Raw genomic sequence first — 22,612 nt, forward strand, 5'->3', positions numbered from 1 at the left:
AAAAATAAATGAAATATATTTTTTAGAACACTTGAGTAGGGACAGATCTCGGTGAGCAAACTCCAAGTGTGTAATTCATTATTATTTCTAAGATTGAAGTATGTTATTGTATATATACCATATGACTATAATAAACTAAATTGATAATTGAAATGTAAACAATTATCAGTTTTGAGCTAATTTGATAATAATCTTCCATTATTAATACATACCACATCAAATGCTTTTTTCTATCTTGATGTAAGTGAATAACTTCATTTATAGACACTGTTATCTATTTATTTTATATGCTGTTGCAACAAATGTCCAACAACTGGATAAAATTCATTAATAATCCTCTAATTAGTATTTGTGCATTTGTTGACAATCTGCTTACATCCTCTAATGGCCTGTTCCTTATTTAACTATTAATCATAAAAATATTTAGCACAACAAAAAATATTTAAAATGTCCAATTATGATAAGCACTGAGATCAACAAACATCACTGGATGTGTAAATAGCCACCAGTAAAGACAGCTTGTGTACAATTCTAAAAAGCCAGTGTTGATAGACGTTAACCTGTTGGTGGACTTTGGTCATGGCATGTTCATTCAAACTACAATAGTATTTGTGATGGAAACTCCCGCAGTAGCAAATGTAGCAGCCATCAATTTCAGCTGATTAGATTGCTGCCTTAAATATGCACCAGCAAATAACAATTTAAGGAGACAGCTGACATGCTCCAGGAGCTGGAGATCAGACACAATGAGGAATGTATTCAGACTTAAGCAATGGGAAGTCAAGTGATGCTCCATCTATGTCAAGCAGCAAAGCTGACATGATTGTTGAGGTAAAGAAGACATGCTGTGACCCATACTATGACATAAGACTTTGTTGGAGAGAGAAAATGTGGTTTTCTGGGAAAGCAGAAAAGAAGGAAACTTTAATTATGCTTGCTATGGTGAATAGCTAAATATAGACATATCCTCAGGGTGAGTCTAAATTCAAGAAAGCACTTATTATTACTCACATAGACTTTTGTATGTAATTTTCAAACTGCTGTTCGGCCCTACCATGTTAATACTATGGCTCTCATTATAGTAAGAAAAAGTCTTTCAAGATAGTGCAGGCAAATAAGACGGGACCAGTGTTCAATGAGGTGTGTTTGACAACCTGACAATAACAAGAACTACCCCAAACTCAAATCAACAAAAAGAATAAGAAATTTACCAATGATTCAGAGGTAGGTATAGTCTATGCCAACTAAATCTATTTACTCCATCTTTGTTTTTCTGCTGTTTTCTTGATTCTTCTGTCCTCTCTGCATGGTAGCTTCATACTGGTATTGAGGCATTTCTCTAGAATTAAACCTCATATCTACCAATGAAAGAATATAATGATAGATAAAGTATTGCTTCCAGGGACTTTTTTTTTTCTAGAAGATCAAAGAATAACGTTTTCAGAAGCCATGAGAAACTTTTGTTTGTTTGTTTGTTTGTTTTTGTTTTGCATCTGAACTGATCTAATTGACATCCAGTTACTATCTTGAGCCAGTTATAGCAAGGATGACGGGATGGCCTTAAGTGAATCAAGCCCATCTCTCTGAGGCTAGATGTGTGGACAGCTTCTGTCAATACAAGAGCACTGTGTGTGGGAGAAGTGGATATCTGAATAAAATCAGGGTTCTATTAGCTGAGCAGAGGAAAGAGAAGAATCGATGCCCAGACATTAGTCTAGGATCTGTCTTTACTAGCTGTATGAGATTGGGCAAGCCAGCTAGACACTCTGGGCTTTATTCTTCATCTGAATAACAGGGGCTACTCACCTATGTGATATCCATTTTTTCCTCCCTTAGTCATAATACTACCTTTCTGTTCTGATTGGAAAATTGCCTACTAATGTCTATACATTTTAGTCTACTCTGTCTCTGAGGCTCTTGGGAAATCTCCTTAAAAGGTAAACTGACAAATGATGCATGGCTTTCTTGACTTTCTCTGTTTTATCTTGCTCCCTACCTTGAATCAGATTGTAATAATTAGAGCCCAGGTAGCCATTTTGGATCAGGAGGGGATTTGAGAATGGAGACCATATGTTAGGGATGGTGGGGCAGAAAGATAGAAGGACACTGGGTCCTTTTTTCTTTTCTTTTCTTTCTTTTTTTTTTTTTTTTTGAGACAGAGCATGAGTGGGGGAGGGGCAGAGAGAGAGAGAGGGAGACACAGAATCTGAAACAGGCTCCAGGCTTTAAGGTGTCAGCACAGGACCTGATGCAGGGCTCGAACCCATGAACCGTGAGATCATGACCTGAGCCCAAGTCTGACACTTAACTGACTAAGCCACCCAGGAGCCCCATGGGTCCTTCATGACTGTAGAATTTCCAGTTCGGCCTTGGACTTCTGACCTCAAGTCTTCTTTCATGTGTGAGAAATTTTAATTTATAAATTTTAAAAGCAACAAATATTTGAAATATTTGTTGTTAGTGGTAGAACACATTACTCAAATGATCATCTCCAATCATCAGTGTATAATTTTTGTAGACATCACTATGGCAAGTCATGGACACTCAAATGGATGACCTGTCAAAGCTTCCGTATGTCCATGCAAAAAAGTTATTCTCTCCCAATGGAATAAAATTATAATCAAATTAAATCATCATGCTTTTTATTCATTTCACAGATGAGTAGTTGAGAAATCAGAGCATGCACAAAAGACTGTAAATTTACAGAAAAAATGAGTGAATTTCTTTTCCATATTGCTTCACTATGCAACAATCTGCATCAGAATTCATGATTCATTTAATACTTCAGTACCAATTTTTCATGGAAAAATGCATCATCTTGGAGAAGAGCACTTCTGTGCTGTTATAAAACTAAGTGAACAGTTCTTAAAATATCTTAAGTCATATTAAATTTAATCTGCTGTTAAAGTATGTCTGGAGGTACTCAGTGATGGCAGAAATGACTAAATGCTTTGATTAGAGATTGTGTTTATGCCAGGGGTTATTTGTGAAATTTTTTTCTGGAAAAATCATGTTAAGAGAGATTTGCATTCAGTTTCTCTTAAACCATCTAAATAGATGGTATCCACAATGGGGTATGACTAATACTTCCTGTCTCCATGTTCAGAGATAATGACATTCACTTATGTTTGATCTTGCTTCCATCTTTGAATATGTACTCTGTACTATGATGTCAATAACTGCTTGTAGTTCCTTTGGCTTTGGACAATATCGTCTCATTTTTCACTGAGCACTTTTGTATGCTTTTTCTTTCTATAACTTTTTTTGGGGGGGGGAGTTGACATTACCTTAAGTAAAATCATCATCCTTTAGCTTCTAGCCCATTGAGTTTCCCTTTTAGCATCCTTCCAGTCTTGCTCAATTTGTAGACCATATTTGAGAATGAATCATTGTTTAATGATTCTTCTTTTGATTTAACATGGTGGCCTGAGTTAATGGGGTGAGAAAGGCTTGGGACTGAGGAGGAAGCCAAGGGAGGACTGAGAACATGATGGTAGAATTTAGCCCTTGAGTTCACTTTTAAAGCATTATACACCCTCTAAGTTTTTACTTGGACACATCATCAGTCTCTGGATCTCATTTATTTAAGCAATCTTTTATAGAGCTTCTATGTATTCAGTGTGCTAGTTACTAGGGACAAACAGATAGAAGATACAATTTCTGCCTTCCAGGAGCTTACTATTTAATGAAGGAGGCAAAGAAGTACCCTGAAAATTACAGTACACTGTGATGGGTACTATAGTTAAGCTCTAAGAGAATCAGAGATTGCCTAAAACAATCATTAGTGTTTATGGTTTTTATTTCATGAGCTGGCCTGGAAATAAAGTAGAGGTTGATCAGCTAGGCAAGACTTGTCAGACAATATTTATAAGTCCCTTTCATCTGCTGAACACATTTGCCTTAAACTTGATGTAGTTCTTAGAATGCCAGGGTCTCCCCGTCACACATCCCAGAAGCCAAGGATCTCTGTCCTTGGTGCTGGAACAGATATTTCTGTGTCTGTAGAGCTGATGGTAAAAATGATGCTGGTGTCTAAAATTGGGAGGTAGAAACGAAGACCTTTATCTAGTGGGCAAGCTGGGAAGAGGATAGGAGGGCTCCATTTTCACAAAAATGAAGGAAGTGTTTACAAGCAGTCGTCACTGAGAAAAGGCACAGGTCCTACATTGTCTAATTCTTTGTGTGATTCATTGGCTCCAAGGAAGGCTCACCACACGAGTGTGGGGGAAGCACAACGAGTGTAGGTGTTCTCTGCCCCCATGTCCTGATGCAGCAGATGCCATGGTATGTGTAGGCAGCCAGGGTGTGGGTGTCTAGAAACACACTGTGCAGCAGCTGCTCCTGGTTCACCTTTCCCAGGAGTTATTATCATGGTTGTGGCCGAGACTATATTTACAAATACACCAATTCTGGAGACACACGTAAAAAATATGTTTAAGCATAGGTTTTTTCTAACCTTAGTCACATGATGGCTAGAGTTTTCTGTCCCAAAGGGCTTGTATCTGTTTCTTTTTTAAAGATCAGTGTGGAGGCAGCACAGTGTGGTAGAAAGACAGGCAGACTTGGAAGTTCAGTTTGTTTATTTGCCAGATAGAGGACTTCGGTGGAATTAATTCTCTAAGCATTGGCATGCTAATCTATAAAATCGGGTAAGAAACTTAACTTGCATAATTGTAGTGAGGCTTTTTAGGCATAACACATGTAAAGTGTCAGCACAGTTCTTGAAAACTAGTAGGGGCTTCATAAATAATAGTTATTAAACTTAGATATTACCATTTCCAGTAAGGTTCCCCCTCTCCCCCCAAGGATGGGTGTGTGGGCAGAGAAGCAGATGATATTATCTTTTGAAAGGAACCAATATAGTCTCACTACAGGTAGGCCCAGAGCACCTTTATTTCTCTTTTATTCTTTCTGAGAAAGGAATTGTCTGACAGGTATATGGCAGAAGTTGGGGCAGTTAAAAATAAGGCCTTGATAGCTTTGTAGCTGGGTAGTGGATAATGGCTTATCCACTATTCATGAATTTGTTTTCTTCTCTTCACTCTGGAGTACAAAATTAGTTCATCATATATACTCCTAAGTTTATGCCTTACTATCCCCTAAAACCATGCCTGATTATCATCATTAGTTTATAGAAAACCCTTCCTTTATACTTTATTTCAATACTTTCTCCCATCTTCCTCTAACCCAAATCCTCTTACCCAAATTTCTTCCTTCACTCAAAGGACACATTCTTGTTTATTTTATGAATGTCTATTTTATTATTAATATGTCTACTCACACATACCTATATAAATAACAATACATAGTGTTGTGTGTTTTAAGTGCACAGAAATAGCATTTTGTCAGAAGTATCATTTTGTGGGATGCCTGGGTGGCTTAGTTTGTTGGGCATCTGACTCTTGATTTTGGCTCAGGTCATGATCTCACAGTTGTGGGATCAAGTCCTGCCTTGGGCTCTGTGCTAGTGGTGTGGAGCTTGCTTGGGAATCTCTCTCTCTCTCCCTCTGTCCTTTTCTCACTCGTCTGTGCTCACTCTCTCTCAAAATAAATAAACATTAAAAAAAAGAAATACCATTTTGTTTCTTAAAGTTCATAACTATGTTTTGAGCTTTGTTCTCATTGCAATATGCAGACCTACTTCATTCTATCAGATACCTGCCTATATTTCCTTCTTATACATCCACTGCATTTTACTTATGAAATCCCCTTGTTGTTGAATCTTATTCTTTATGTGTTTCAAACCACACTGCATTAATATTAAATTATATACTTCCCTGTGCATTTGTATGAGAGTTTCTGTGATTATACATCCCAAGAGTAGAATTATAGAGTGGTCAAGTACAAGCATGCTTTATGGAATGGCTTTCCACCAGCTGTGCAAGAGAGGTTCTGTTTTCACACATCATCATCAGCACTTGATATTATCAGTGTTTCTGTTTTGGGTTGTTTTTTTGTTTTTTTGTTTTTTTGGGTTTTTTTTTTCCAATCTGATGCATGCAGAGTGGTGTGTTTCTATTGTTTTATTTGAATTTCTCAGTTTACTGGGAAAGTTGAGCATTTCTTTACATAGTTATTAAGTGATTGTGTTTCCTGTGAATTGCTTTTATTCTTTGACCACTTTCTTGTTTGTTTACTTTTCTTTGCATCATAGAATTCTCTGTATATTTTAGATATTAATCTATTGCCAGTCATGGACATTATAAACATCTTCTCCCAGATAGTAATGTATCTGTTAATTTTGTCTGTAGTTTCTTTTTAAAGAGCAAAAACGTTTTGAATGACATAGTTGAATTTAGTAAAATTTTCAGAATTGGGATATAATTGGAATATAACAGATATAAAATTTTGCATAAATCTAAGTGTACAGCTCTCTCCTCTTTACTAACCTCTCTTTCTTTCCTAAATTTAACTGCCTTAGTCATCTATTTATGCATATCAAATTATCTCAAACTTAGTTAAAACAATAAACACTTATTCCCATAGGTTCTGAGTGTCAGGACTCCAGAAGCAGCTTAGCTTGGTGATTTGAGCTCAGACTCTTGTGAGATTGCAGTCAAGATGTAGTCAAGGGTTGTAGTCATCTGAAGGCTTTATTAAGACTAGAGAATCTTCTTCCAAGAAAGCTCACTCATATGACTTGATTGGAGTCCTTAGTTCCTCTCTGGCTATTATAAGAGGCCTCATTCTCTCACCATGTGAGCCTTTCCCTGGAGCATTTCAGAACATGTTAGCTTTCCCAGAGTGGAGGTGGTGGAGAAAAGCTGGGAGAGAGGAAGGAAGATCTATAGTGCCTTTTTCTGATCTAGTCTCTGAAGTCACACATTGTCATTTGCACTTTATTCTATTTGTTAGAAGCTGGACTTAAGTCCAGCCCACACTTGAAGGAAAGATAATTAGAGTCCACTTCTTAAAGGGAGAAACATAAAAAATTTGTGGACAGATTTTTTTAAACCATCATTAAGACTGCTTTTACTTCTAACATCTTTGAGTTTTTCTCCTCTGTGAACTTTAAAGAAATAGAATTTATTCTTTTGTATCTGACTTCTTTCACTTAGAATTACATTTGTGGGATTCAATTTTGAGTATAGCAGTATGCTATTCATTTTAATTTCTGGATAGCACTGCATTATATAAATATATCACAGTTGATATATTTAAGGACATAGGCTGATTGCAGTTTGGGACTGTTCCAAATGATACTGTATAAATATTCTTGGACATAACTTTTGGTACACATGTGTGTACATGTCTGATGGATATGTATTTTGGATTGAACTGCTGTGTAACAGGGTATGCATATATTTAATTTTGGTAAACGATGCCAGAGTTTTCTAAAGTGGTTGTATCAATTTAAATTCCCACCAGCAGTGTGTGAGAGTTCTAGTCACTTCACATTTTTGTTAGCACTAGTTATTATCAGTCTTTTTTTTTTTTTTTAGCTATTCTAGTAAATGTATATAAGCATTCCATTTTAGTTTTAATTTGTATTTTCTTGATTTCTAATGAGATTATATTCCTTTTCATTTCAATTCAACTTTTCCTATAAATTGTTTCTTCAAGTATTTTGCTCATTCTTCTATTAGGTTATCTTATTTCTAATTGATTTATGGGAATTATTTGTAAATTTTCTTTACATGCATTGCAAACATCTTTTCCTTTGCCTTTGCATTTCTTTATTAATTTTGAAATCATCTTGTTCATTTCCACAGAAAAACCTGTTTAGAATTTCAACTTGGACTGTGTCAAATATTTAGGCCTATTTTGAGGGAAATCAGTTTACTTATGGAATATTCTAATCCACTACACATTGGAGGCTTTCACTTTTTTAGGTGTTCTTTTATTTACCTTAACAGTTCTTTAGAGTTTTCTGGTAGATGTTTTGTGCATCTTTTGTTAAATTTGTCTCCAGGCAATTGATATTTTTAATAATACTGTATTATGAAAATACTGTTTTCTTATTTTTGGTCTATATATAGAGATGTTGCTGATTTTTTAAATATTGACTTAGTGTCCAGTAATTTTGCTAATTTAAATGATTAATTCTAAAAGTTTATGTTTATAGTCTGTGAATTGTCTACACCGCTTGCCATGTGCAAATAATGAGTTTCATTTTTATTTTCTAAGCTGATACTTCCCTGCCTTGCATTGCTATGACTTTCAGTACACCATTCTATTAAAGGGATAGTAGCACATATCCTTGTTGTATTTCCAAACTCAGGATTTGAAATCAGCCGTTACTCATTTATTACTTTCGCATTAAGATATTTAATCAAAAGAAGGGTTTTTTAATAATGTAATTTATTGTCAAGTTAGATACCATACAGTGTATACAGTGTGTTCTTGGTTTTGGGGGTAGATTTCTGTGACAACTCCTGGTGCTCATCCAAATAAGTACCCTCCTCAATGCCAATCACCCATTTTCCCCTCTCCTCCTTCCCCCCATTGAGTCTTAATTTGTTCTTTGTATTTAAGAGTCTCTGATGGTTTGCCTCACTCTCTGTTTGAAGCTATTTTTTTCCTCCTTCCCTTCCCCAATGGTCTTCTGTTGTTTCTCAAGTTCCACATGAGTGAAAACATATGATATCTGTCTTTCTCTGACTGGCTTATTTCATTTAGCATAATACCCTCCAGTTCCAGCCACATTGTTGCAAATGGTATGATTTCATTCTTTCTCATTGCCAAGTAGCATTCTGTTGTATATATAAACTACATCTTTTTATCCATTCATCAGTTGGTGGACATTTAGGCTCTTTCCATAATTTGGCTATTGTTGAAAGCGCTGCTATAAACATTGGAGTACATGGGCCCCTATGAATCAGCACTACTGTATCCCTTGGGTAAATTCCTAGCAGTGCTATTGCTGGGTTGTAGGGTAGTTCTATCTTTAATTTCTTGAGGAACCTCCACCCTGTTTTCCAGAGCGGTTGCACAGCTTGCATTCCCACCAACAGCACAAGAGGGTTCCTGTTTCTTCATATTCTACCAGCATCTGTTTCCTGAGTTGTTCATTTTAGCCACTCTGACCAGTGTGAGGTGGTATCTCAGTGTGGTTTTGATTTGTATTTCCCTGGTGATGAGTGATGTTGAGCATCTTTTCATGTGTCTGTTGGCCATCTGGATGTCTTCTTTGAAATAGTGTCTATTCATGTCTTCTGCCCATTTCTTCACTTGATTATTTGTTTTTCAGGTGTTGAGTTTGGTAAGTTCTAGATTTTGGATACTAACCCTTTTTTTTTTAATTTTTTTTTTTTTTTATTTCTAGGAGAGAGAGAGACAGCGTGAGCAGGGAAGGGTCAGAGAGAGAGGGAGTCACAGACTGAAACAGGCTCCAGGCTCTGAGCTGGCAGCACAGAGCCCGACGCGGGGCTCGAACCCACAAACCGCGAGATCATGACCCAAGCGAAAGTCGGACGCTTAACCAACTAAGCCACCCAGGCGTCCCTGGATACTAACCCTTTATCTGACCTGTTGTTTGCAAATATCTTCTCCCATTCCAGTGGTTGCCTTTTTAGTTTTGCTGATTGTTTCCTTTGCTGTGCAGAAGCTTTTTATTTTGATGAGATCCCAATAGTTCATTTTGCCTTTGTTTCCCTTGCCTCTAGAGACATGTCAAGTAAGAAATTACTGCAGCCAAGGTCAAAGAGGTTGTTGCCTGTTTTCTCCTCTAGGGTTTGATTTTCCTGTCTCACATTTAAGTCTTTCACCCATTTTGAGTCTATTTTTGTGTATGGTGTAAGAAAGTGGTTCAGTTTCATTCTTCTGCATGTTGTTGTGCAGTTCTCCCAGCACCATTTGCTAAAGAGACAGTCTTTTTTCTGTTGGATACTCTTTCCTGCTTTGTCAAAGATTAGTTGACTGAACATTTTGGGTCCAATTTTGCATTCTCTATTCTATTCCAATGGTCTATGTGTCTGTTTTATGCCCATACCATACTGTCTTGATGATTGCAGCTTTGTAGTAGAGGCTAAGGTCCGGAACTGTGATGCCTCCTGCTTTGGTTTTCTTTTTCAACATTACTTTGGCTATTCAGGGTCTTTTATCATTCCATACAAGTTTTAGGATTGTTTGTTCTAGCTTTGAGAAGAATGCTGGTGCAATTTTGATTGGGATTGCATTGAATATGTAGATTGTTTTGAGTAGTATTGACATTTTAACAATATTTGTTCTTCCAATCCATGAGTATGGAATGTTTTTCCATTCCTTTGTGTCTCCTTCAATTTCTTTCATAAGTATTCTATAGTTTTCAGCATACAGATCTTTTACATCTTTGGTTAGGTTTAATCCTAGGTATTTTATGGTTCTTGGTGCAATTATAAATGGGATCAATTTCTTGATTTCTCTTTCTGTTGTGTTTTGAAAAATACAGTAAGAGATGGGGACTACCCTCAATTTTTTGGACATCTTGATATTTCCCCATATCATTTTCTAAATAACTCACTTTCACTATTGTTTGGTTTGGAACTTTGATTATATACCAGATTTAAAAAATGATAGTCACTTACATCAGTGTGAGAATGATAGATTTGGTGAGAAATGGCCAGGTTTGGTATGTTTTTTGAAAAACTCTTTTGTGTGTGTGTGAAAGAGACAGTGAGGGGACAGAGGGAGAAGGAGAATCTTAAGCAGGCTCCATGCCCAGCACTGAGCCTGACATGGAGGTCGATCCTATGACCTGAGATGACCTGAGATGAAATCAAGATTTGGGTGCTTAACCAACTGAGCCACCCAAGTGCTCTGAAAATCTCTTTTCTAACTTAAATGTTAATACAACCTACAGCTATAGAAAAGAGTGTACATACTCTAAGCGTTCATGAGAATGATGATGTTTTCTAATTGTTTTGCTTGGCCTAGAAATATATCATTTTTATCATAGATAGTCTTTACAAGGAAGAGCAGCCACTCACTAAAAGTCCTCTTGACATGAAAGGTCAAGGCAAAGATGGATAACCTCTTGTCACTACTATATGAAGTTTGGCCAAGAATAGCAGAGGAGAGGGTATTCTTTCAATGCAGAATCAGTTGGTTATTTGAATGCAGAAGCACAGATAACTGCACAGTCCACTTCCTCACTTGATTCATAAAAATCTATTATATGACAGGGGCGCCTGGGTGGCTTAGTTGGTTAAGCGTCCGACTTTCGCTTAGGTCATGATCTCGTGGTTTGTGGGTTCGAGCGCTGCGTCGGGCTCTGTGCTGCCAGCTCAGAGCCTGGAGCCTGTTTCAGATTCTGTGTCTCCCTCTCTCTCTGACCCTCCCCTGCTCACGCTGTCTCTCTCTTTCTCCTAGAAATAAATAAAACATTAAAAAAAATCTATTATATGACAATTGTTTATTATCTCTCCCCAAACTGCAAACGGAACCCTACAGGGGCTTAAAGACTTTTGTTTGTTTGTTCGCTGATGTATCCCAACAGTGAGGCAGATGAATGCCTAACTTGTGGTGTTCAGTATGTATCTGCTGAATGAATGTATCACCTTAATTAGTGAAGAAATGGCATTACCACTCTTGTTAAGATTCTGGGCTTATCCAGTCTCTCCAGCAGAGTCTCAGGTAATGGACACATGGTCTGTACTTCCATGGTACACCTTCTGAGAATTACTCCCATGCTGTCTTTTCTTCTGACTGGAGAAAGCAGACCTAGTTTTCTTAGGATCTCACAGGCAGTTGGAACTGCTCCATCTCCTCTTTACCATCTGTAAATGTGAAATACGGATTGGAATGAGAAAAAAAACGTCACTCTTTTCTGGTTGGGGCCCCACTTCCTTTTGGGATCCCTTTGGAACAAGGCAGACTGAAAGGCAGAATTAAAGCTTGATTAGGTTTTACCTGTGCTTACCAGTCTATGTTCCTTGAATTAATGCCCACTATTTAAAGGAAAAAAGAACCCACTTTTAACTCCACCTCTGAAATTAGAAAGTTAGTCTTTAATCAGGGAAACACAATCAGGTAATGATTCAGAAATACGTTTCACAATTTATTGAGGAGGTTTAACTCAGTGGAGTATAACAGCTTTATTTTTTCCAATTACCATTTTAGACTATGCTCTGATAAGTCCTCTATTTCCTGTTTCTTAGCAGTGTCTTCAGGTGATTCCATACCTTTCTTGTCACTTTTGCTAATTAAGAGTCCAGTTCAATTTCAAAGTGTTTTAAAGCTCGCTTTCTCCCCTCCCTGCAGCACAGGCCTGAGCATGACCTCTGGATGGTGGAAGAAGAGGATGTGAAATGCACACATCTTACCTTCTCCTTTTCTAGGTCTCCATCCTCTAGGGTTGTGGGGGGCTGGAAGGAGAGATGGTGGAGGCAAAGGTCATATTATATACCTGACCACGTATATATGGCAGGAAGATGTCCCTGGTCAAGCTCTGTTTTGATCTGGTTTTGTTTGATGCTGGTTGCCTTTGCTGATAGGGGTGGTGTTGTAGAAATAACTACTTCAGATTTCCTTGAGGGTGATGTCAAACTTTGTCTGATTCTCTTCCCACCCCACCCTTGGTACTGAGAGAGACAATTGTGTGTCTTTGGCCTGGCCATTGGTCCATGTCTCCACCCTCCTCTCCCAATGGGGTATCACCTCACCTGGCCCAGTGGCTGCCCTGGCAACCCTGTAACTCCTCTTTCTGCTGCAATGTCTATACTTATTTACATGATGTCATCAAAATTGTTGAGGTATGTTCCACACTCTCTGAGAGTCCTGGGGGCCTGAGCTGAAGCTGTTCCAACTATCATTTTCTCACATGGCATGATGCATTATAGTTCCTCCTAATTCCGATAAGTGATCCAAACTGTAAAGTCTAGAGGGCCATAGGTGCAAGAAAGCAAGTGGTCAAGAATATCAACAACTTCTGGTGTCTGAAATTCCCACCATTAGAATTAAGACTTTAGGTTAAAATAGCATGTAAAGCCATTATTAAAATGCACGTATTTCTCAAGAGAAGTAATTAACATTGACACACTAGCGTAGAAGAGAATCATAAAAGTTAATTCTGAAGGGATGAGAATTTCTTGATAAGTCTTGTATATGAAAAGGGAGAGGGAACTAACTTCTCTGGTTCCTACTATATTATACTCATTTTTAAAATCCATATTTTATTTAACCTTCCTGCCATCAACTTTAGGTTCACATCACTGTTCCCATCTCACAGTAATTTGCCAAAGGACACACAGTTAGTAAGTGGCTATGGCAAGGTGTGTTATTGTTCAACATATTTGCTGTCCTTTGTTGGGGATGGGTTAAATATCCCTACTCTGTTGGTGTTAGACTTGGTGGTATAACTGGTTTGGTCAGTAAAATATGAATGGAAGTAAGGATAGCAGACATTTTAAAAACCAGCATATAATTTCATTGTATCTCCTTCTAATTCCACAAGGTCAGGTTCCTAAACAGAGGTTGCTCCTTTAGCCTGGGTCTCGAGAAGAAGATAACATGAAACAGAACCGCAGCTGACCTACAAATGATGTGTCGACTGAGTGAGAAATAAACCTTTGCTATTGCAAGCAGCCAAGATTCTGGATTTGTTTGTTAACAAACACCGTAACTTAGCCTAAGCTGATTAATACAGTGACTGAAACAGGATTTGAACCCAGGCCTGTCTGACTTCAAAGTCCATGCTTTTTTCTCCCATAGCATGCCTCCCTGCTGGGAGGACACAGAGGCCTAATCACCACATCTGTGCAACATGTAGCACCTCCTCATCGCTCCTTCACCTCCTTCTACAAACGCCTACTGGGAGCTTGGGAACATTTCAGGAGGGCCTAGCCATGCCTGGAGAAGCCCTGACTAGACATGAATGGAATCTAAGGTCAGAGTGGACCTGATTCCCCAGTTTCATATTGGCCTCCCCTTCCTTGGAAGCACTAAAGCAGGGGAGGAAAGGACAAACGATGACAGCAAGGAGTTCCATGCTGCCCTTCCAGGTGCTCTGTGGCTCAGCTTAGCGGGAGCTGGTCTGATCTGGTGCACAGGTAGGTACTGACTGGTATAATGCTTTCCATTCCCAGTTTCCTCTCTAACCCCAGGGTAACCAGAAAGTTTTTCATCCTAGATTAGATGTGGACACTTCTGTGGGCAGGGTAAGGTCCAAGGGCCTCTCGTTCAAAGCAAATAGGTGTTCTCATGAAAACTAGGCTGGGTCTTCAGGCAAAATGGAATTTTGCTATTTAGATTGACTGATTAAGTCAGGCTGGTGGGGAGAAACAAACAGATAAACAAACAAGCCTGTGTCTGGAGCTCAGCTAATCCAAAAAGTGTTCTGACACTTTTTTTTTTCTCAAACACCTGTGGCAATCTTCCTCCAGAAATTTAAGCTGAGAAAATGCGAGCTGACAACTTACTTTGTTTGGATCCCCCTTAGGATTTTGTGTCGCCCAGGTCAATGGCCTGGAGAATTGTCCTGAAGACTCATCTCCTCTGACATTGTCACAGGCAATCAGGGAGCAGTGGTGGGGGCTGAGTCCACTGTTACACTGTGACCACAGCTTCCATTTTGGAGGGAAAGGAGGTATGTGCGGTCAACTTGCAGCCCACCAGTGTCACAGTTGTTTTGCTTTTAAATGGTATTTGGGTCACCACATAATCTTTCCCAAGTGATTGATCACATAGTGGAGCTAACTGGCACTTGAATTTCTTGGATCTCTTTCTTTTCCTGGATTCAGACTACCAAAAATACCATTTGTGCTGTTTTACGATATATCCCTTTGAGATACCCATAAGATGGGCATTTTGAAGGAAACCTACTAGTCATCACTGATGACTTATATATATATACAAGCAATTTTCAAAATGCAAGAAGATATCAAAATTCCCTTTGTTTCATGGTATGTATATTTGCTCCTGATACATTTACCAATGGGGCTTTCCCTCATTGCATGGCTCCTCATTTCACCATTTGAGCAACAGAAACACATCTTCTTAGCCCTGATACTCTCAAGGTCCCTGATGGCTACAGTGGACTGGACCACATGAGCAGCTCCAATGGATCTGATTGCTGTTTCAGGTCCTTATTTTGTTTACTTCTGCACAGTAGCAGTGGGCAGCTTTTGAAGAGGACTTCACTGCTCCTACAGTGCTTTCATACACATTGCCTAATCAAGCGCTCACAGTTCCTGAGGAGTGGGTTGAACAGAATATTATTAGGAAATCCTGTACATAGCAGGTCATACAGAACTTTCTCCATCGCATTGTGTGGAGCCGGGAGGTTAAGGACTACATCACTTTGGTGTGATTCTAAATCATGTGCCCTTCTATCTATTGAAAATGTACAGAGAATGATAAAAAATGAGGAAAGAGAGAAGGAGAAATTGGATAAGAAGAGACAAGTAAGGAAGATGGGTCAAGGTGTTAAAATAACAGGGGAAGCATCTAACCAACTGGAAGTTTCAGTTGGCTGGATCGAGTGCTCCATCAGGCAGACATGGTGGTTTTCTTTTTGATCTATGGCAAGCCCTCAAAAGACCCGGGCTCCTTTTAGGGGCACTCACCTAAATATTTGCTGCCTGAGTTGATTAACAAGAATGATTTATAATGCCTTCTCCTGGATGGACAGATTTTTATATTTTTATGTGTATGAGTCCCACTCATTTGTTCTTGTTATAAAATAATGTAACAAATAAAACTTTTCAACAGTCTAATTTTCTCTTGCGTAGACAACTTCAAATAGCATTAGGGATACTAGTTTTTCACTAAATTGATTGACTTCATGAGTTGCCTTGGTATGGTGTGGAGATAGGCATATCACATTATAATTTAGTGAACTACTTGTTTTTCCAAACTCCATACAGACAGACCCTTGCCCACTGCACCTGGTACAGTAATTATGGCAAGAACTCACTGTTGTTTACTCCCTCATGTATTCTTAATTTTCATTTTCTTTAAAATAGGAGATTGTGTCTGGGTATCTCTAGGAAATCTCACCCAGAGTCATATGGATGGCTCAGTCAGTTAAGCATCTGACTTTGGCTCAGGTAAATTATATATAAATTATCTCACAGGTTCATGAGTTTGGGCCCTGCGTTGGTCTCTTTGCTTTCAGTATAGAATGTATATTGGATCCTCCATCTCCTTCTCTTTCTGTCCCTCTTCTGCTCTGTCTCTCTCTCAAAAATAAATCAACATTAAAAAAATAAAAAAAGAAAATTTCACACATTAGCTTCTATATTAACTTTGACATTTAATTGTGTGGTGCCTTTAGCATTGTTTCTTTCCTCTCCCTCAAGCATATATGGCTTAGCTCCCTGACCCAAATGAAAACTCAAGGTTAATGTTGTGAATTGTGTCCCTCCAAATTCATAGGTTAAAAGCTTTAAAACATGACTGTATTTTGAGAGAGGGCCTTTAAAAGAGGTGAAGTTAAAATGAGGCTGTGAGTCTGGACCCTAATCCAATCTAACTGCGTCCTTTTAAGAAGAGGAGATTAGGACACACAAAGAGCCACCAGGGATGAGCAATGTGGGAAAACAGGTGGCCGTCTGCAGGCCACGCAGAGAGGCCTCAGAAGAAGCCAACCCTGCTGAGACTCTGGTCCCCCGGGCTTCCAGAGCTGCAGGGAAATAAACTTCTGTTGCATAAGCCACCTGTTGGTGGTATTCTGTCATGGAGGCCTTAGCAAATCAGTGCAGATAGTGACCTCTTCTAATTCTCTAATATATCTGCCCCTCTAGGCAGCACTTAACAATACTGGTTGTATTTATTTTACTTTTCATCCTTTATGTATGTTTTAAAAATCCATTCATGAAACAGAACTTGCTCTATATGCAGTTATTTTAATTTGTTGGCAAATGGTTCTCTATCTTCATCAACAAAGACTTAATTATGTGTTTGCATGGCTAATATACGTCCAAAGTGAGTATTTAAGCAGTACAAAAGAGGGGTGCCTGGGAGGCTCAGTCGGTTAAGCATCTGACTGGCTCAGGTCATGATCTCACGGCTCATGAGTTCGAGCCCCATGTCGGGCTCTGTGCTGACACCTCAGAGCCTGGAACCTGCTTCAGATTCTGTGTGTCCCTCTCCCTCAGCCTCTTTTCCCCTCACATTCTGTCTCTTTCTCTCAAAAATAAATAAACATTGAAAAAAATAAACAGTACAAAAGATGATACAGTGAAAGGTAACATTCACTCACACCTCAGCCTTTCAGTTCACTTCCTTAGAGGCAGCCATTATTACCGGTGTGTTGTCTGTCTTTCCAGATACATCTTTGCTCAGGAACATATCTCTGTGTGTGACTGTCTAATATACACATCTGTATTATAGATATGTAGCATATATATGTATGTAAAGCCATGCTGTAAGGAAATCTATATATAGATATAAATATATAGCCTCCTCTGACTTTCTTTTTTATTTTGTTTAAATAAAATGATGGTATAATGCACATGTTTCTACTTTTTTTTAACAGTCAAATATCTATTTAAAAAGAAAAATATGGAACACTTTATGCATTTGTGTACCATCCTTGCTCAGGGACCATAATAATCTTGATTGTATTGTTCCAACTGTAGTATATGTGCTACTGAAGCAAGCATGACATGTTTCTACTTTTTAAAGAAAACTAAATCAGCAACAGATTTTGGGAATTGTTGCATATGGGACATACAAATCCATCCCATTCCTTGTAACTTCATTTGTTAAAATTCATTATTTTTTTATTTTTTAAGAGAGAGAGAGAATCTTTTTTTAAAATATAATTTATTGTCAAATTGGTTTCCATACAACACCCAGTGCTCATCCCAACAAGTGCCTCCTCCATGCCCATCACCCCCTTTCCCCTCTCCCCCCCATCCGTCCTCAGTTTGTTCTCATTATTTGAGAGTCTCTTATGGCTTGCCTCCCTTCCTCTCTGTACCTTTTTTCTCCCCTTCCCCTCCCCCATGGTCTTCTGTTAAATTTCTCCTGTTTTACATATGAGTGAAAATATATGGTATCTGTCTTTCTCTGACTGACTTATTTCACTTAGCATAATACACTCCAGTTCCATCCACATTGCTGCAAATGGCCAGATTTCATCCTTTCTCATTGCCATGTAGTATTCCATTGTATATACAAACCTCATCTTCTTTATCCACTCTTCCATTGAAGGACCTTAGACTCTTTCCATGATTTGGCTATTGTCGAAAGTGCTGCTATGAACATTGGGGCACATGTGCTCCTATGCATCAGCACTCCCGTATCCCTCGGGTAAATTCCTAGCAGTGCTATTGCTGGGTCACAGGGGAGTTGTATTGTTAATTTTTTGAGGAACCTCGACACTGTTTTCCAGAGGGGCTGCACCAGTTTGCATTCTCACCAGCAGTGCAAGAGGAGAGAGAGATTCTTAAGCAGGTTCCATGCCCAGCACAGAGCCCAACATGGGGCTTGATCTCACAAACCCTGAAATCATGAACTGAGCTGAAATTGAGAGTCAGATGCTTAGCCAGCTGACCCACCCATGTGCTCTTTGTTGCACTTATTTTAAACACATTGTCCTCCCTGCTTTCTCCACCCTAACCAGCACACTTTCACACAGATATCTTCATGGAGCATAAACAGGAAATATAACCTTTGCAGATGCTCATCTTGCTGTCATTTCCTGATAGGAATATTAAAAAATTTTTAATGTTTATTTATTTTTGAGAGAGAGAGAGACAGAAAGAATGCGAACGTGGGGCGGGTGGGGGGAGGAGTGAGCAGAGACAGAGGGAGAGACAGTTATGCTCAGTTATGTTTAAAAAAAGTTTTTTTAAATCTTTACTTACTTGTGTGTCTGTGTGTGAAGGAGAGAGAGAGAGGGAGAGAGAGTGGGGGAGAGGCAGAGAGAGAAGGAGACACAGAATCCGAAGCAGGCTCCAGGCTCTGAGCTGTCAGCACAAAGCCTGATGTGGGGCTCGAACTCACAAACCCTGAGATCATGACCTGAGCTGAAATTGGACGTCTAACCGACTGAGCCACCCAGGCGCCCTCCAATAGGAATATTTGAGTGAACAAGGGTTGAGTCAGGCACTGAAGCCATAGGTATTAAACAGAAGGGCACAATTTTTAGGCAGCCCAAAGAAGCCAAGTAGTAAGAGTGAGACTTTCTCAGGTTAGTGCCATGCATTCCTAGTCGGTACAGTAACTTCAGGTCTGCACCAGCAGCCATATTTATAGCCCATGTTCCCTCTGACAATTGTGCAATGAATATTGGACCAAGAAATAATAATAATTTTTAAAAGAATCATACATAAATAAAACACACTAGAAAACCAAAGTGTTTTTTGTTACCTATATCCTATTAATTCTTGTTCATTTGTATATGTACTTTGATAGTTTTAATTACAAATCAGAGCAATCATGTATTCTGCTGTCACCTCTTAAAATGGATCATAAACATTGCTGCTTGTTACTATGTCTACATAATAATAATTTTCTATGGTTGCAAACAGTCCATCCAGTTGATGTATTGTTTCCTCTAATTAAAAAAAGGGAAAATTGTATTATCTGAGCTATAATTAAATAAAACTTAAAAGACCATCAATCTGACACATATTAATGATAGACATAGATGTTATTGAGCTACAAGGCAATTGACTATAAAATAGAGTGCAGCTCACATAAATTATAATTAATGTTCTCTTTACCCTGTGAAACCGAAGCTTTCTAGGGGAGAGGCTACAGAAAAGGAGACTGTTCAGATGTCCTCCTGCAAAAGGAATAGATCTTTCTATTCTTTTGAGGGTTGGTTTCAGGAAACAAGGCTGCAAATTCTTTTTTCCTTTTGTGTGGCAAGACCTCTACCTGCACAGAGGTGGAGGGAGCGAAACAGTATGCCTCAGTCAAATTAGGTTAATCAGAATGATTTCCTAACAACTATCCATAAAGTAGGAATAACTAATTGCCTTCTTTAATTAATTAGTTTAATCAACAGATATTTATTGAGTACCAGTGCTGGGTGTGAGATACACAATCTCTACTCCTGTCTAGAATGTGGATGGTGTCCTCACTACAACAGTAATCAAATGAGTGATAAAATAATGGCAGCTTGTAGAAAGCGCTGAGAAAGAATAAACAGGGTCCTATCACAGAAATGAAGGTGGGGTATCCTTTGGATAGGTCATCAGAGAAGATCTCTCTGTAGAAGTCACATTGACACTGAAACGTGAAGGAGAAGCATTAGCCACACAAACAGTAGGGGGGAAAGGGAACCGAAGGGGCAAAGAGCCTAAGTAAGACAGGCTCGCACTTAGCATGCTAATTCAGCCAGTGGGTCTGCAGTGCACTGGACCAAAAGAAGTGTGGCCCCAGGTGAGGTGAAGAGGAGGGCAAGGACCCCATCATGAATGGCCCAGGACCCCATAGCATGAGCCTAGATTTCGTCTGAAGCACAGTGAAAATATAGGTATAAGTTTTAAGCAGGTGAACAGCATAATTGAAACCATGTTTTGAAAATAACTTTTGGCTGCTGTGTGGAAACTACTTTGGAGGGGGGTCAGAAGTGGAAGTAGAGACAGTAATTAGGAGGTTATTGGTGCTGCCCCCATGATAGGTGACAATGGCTAGAATCACAGTGGAGATGGATACTAAGGGGCCAGTTGATCTCAAACGAGACAGAGCTAACAACTGAAATGATTGTGAGGGGTGAGGGAGAAGGAAGACATCAATAATGACTCCTGGGTTTTGGGGGGAGCATCAAATTTAGACATGAAAGCAGGGATTAAGAGTTCTCTTTGGAGTGGTACCTGGGTGGCTCAATCAGTTAAGCATCCAACTTCTGCTCAGGGCATGATCTCACAGGTGTGGTTGGTGAGTTTCAGCCTCACCTGGGCTCTCTGCTCTCAGTGCAGAGCCCACTTCAGATCCTCTGTCCCCCTCTCTTTCTGCCCCTCCAAAGGGGCTTGTGAGCACACTCTCTTTTTCTCTCTCTCCAAAATAAGCAAACATTAAAAAAGAGTTCTCCTTGGATATTTACTTTGGCGATGTCTTATGAGGCATCCAGGTAGGCACGAGTCTGAGATCGATTTGGGAATTGTCAGCAGCCAGATGATATTTAAAGCAAGAAGACTGGATGAGACTCTGAAGGAGGGTGTGCAGTTGAGGAAGAGAAGGGGGCCTAGGACAGAACCTGTGATTCCTCCATGTCCAATCACATCAGGAAATAAATCCCCACTTGGTGGAACCCCAAGCTCCAAGCTCTCTGGAGATTCGTAATGTATTCATTATTAACTGACACCTCCCCCCAACCCCCCACCCCGCAATGGTCAGGAAAATTCTCCAGGGAAATATGGGGGTTTTTTTTTTTTCCAGATCTTTTAGTTTCTCTTCTGCATTTTCTTCTAGCTCCGGCACCTCCTTGACCCTAGGAACCCTCCTATGAGGAAAAGACAGGGCAAGTGTGGGGACGGTTTTCATGCTCAGTGACCATGTAGGTTGTCACCTTAAGCAATTGGATGTGGGAAAGTCTGCACAGCTGCCAGAGTATTTGCCATTTGTTTCTCCATTTTCATGGATGTAAGTAACTATTGTGGGTATTTACTGAGAGCCAGAACCTGAAAGCTCTTACGTCTGCTTCTTCTAGTAGCTCTTGGGTCAGCTATAGATGCTCTGTAGCAAGCCTGTAAAGTACGGAGCTGAAAGGTGACATTGAAAGCATAAAGCCCAGGCCTCCCACTTTACAAATGAAGGAATTGACTCACCCACCAACACCCATGGAATGAAGCGTATTTCAGGTTTCATTTTATCAACCACTGATCAGCTTTTTGATTAAGGGGTGCCCATCAACCTACATTCAATCCAAGAGATGATTTTCTTACTTTGGCCCCTAAGAAAAGACCAATCTAATGTGCTTAAAACCTCTATCGGGAAAAGAAATGGAGAGTATTTCCAGACCTTGAAGCATTCTAAGAAGCCCCCTACTGGGGGCAGTGGGTGACTCAGTCTGTTAAATGTCCAATTCTTGATTTCAGATCATGATCTCATGGTCTGTGAGTTTGAGCCTCGTGTAGGATTATATTTTCCTTGTAAATTATGCATTCTATACAAGTTGGAATTTTATGCTATTAAAATTTTTTGGAACTTAGAAAAAAGAAGAAAATATCATGCATGTGATCACTGTCAGTACTTTAGCCTGTTTCTTCCCAGGTTTTTCCCCCCATGCATATTTTAAAATAATTATTATTTAATACAAACACAGTTTTCATTTTTTTGGTTGATATATGAAACATTTCTTTTTTTTCTATTTTATTTATTTATTTATTTTACAAATAGTTTACTGTCAAGTTGGTTTCCATATAACACCCAGTGCTCATCCCCACCAGTGCCCTCCTCCATGCCCATCTCCCCCCACACACACACCCATCAGTCCTCAGTTTTTTCTCAGTATTCAAGAGTCTCTCATGGTTTGCCTCCCTCCCTCTCCCCCACTATTTCCCCTTTCCCTTCCCCTGTGGTCCTCTGTTAAGTTTCTTCTAATCCTCATATATGTGTAAACATATGGTATCTGTCCTTCTCTGCCTGACTTATTTTGCTCAGCATAACACCCTCAAGGTCCATCCATGTTGCTACACATGGCCAGATTTCATTGTTTCTCATTGCCGTGTAGTATTCCATCGTATAGATAAACTACATCTTCTTGATCCATTCATCCGTTGATGGACACTTAGGC

General features: G+C 39.2%; 1 non-coding gene and 1 pseudogene across 1 annotated transcript; one reads left to right on the forward strand and one right to left on the reverse strand.

Moving 5' to 3' along the window:
- Nucleotides 1–22,612, forward strand: part of LOC120234603 — a 156,347-nt pseudogene that overhangs the window by 13,065 nt on the left and 120,670 nt on the right.
- On the reverse strand, nucleotides 17,416–17,518 carry LOC120234629. Its single transcript, XR_005529146.1, has one exon. It is a non-coding gene; the product is annotated as a U6 spliceosomal RNA (small nuclear RNA).

This window comes from Hyaena hyaena, unplaced genomic scaffold (assembly GCF_003009895.1).
Source record: "Hyaena hyaena isolate Hyena2069 unplaced genomic scaffold, ASM300989v1 scaffold_112, whole genome shotgun sequence".
Taxonomy (NCBI): domain Eukaryota; kingdom Metazoa; phylum Chordata; class Mammalia; order Carnivora; family Hyaenidae; genus Hyaena; species Hyaena hyaena.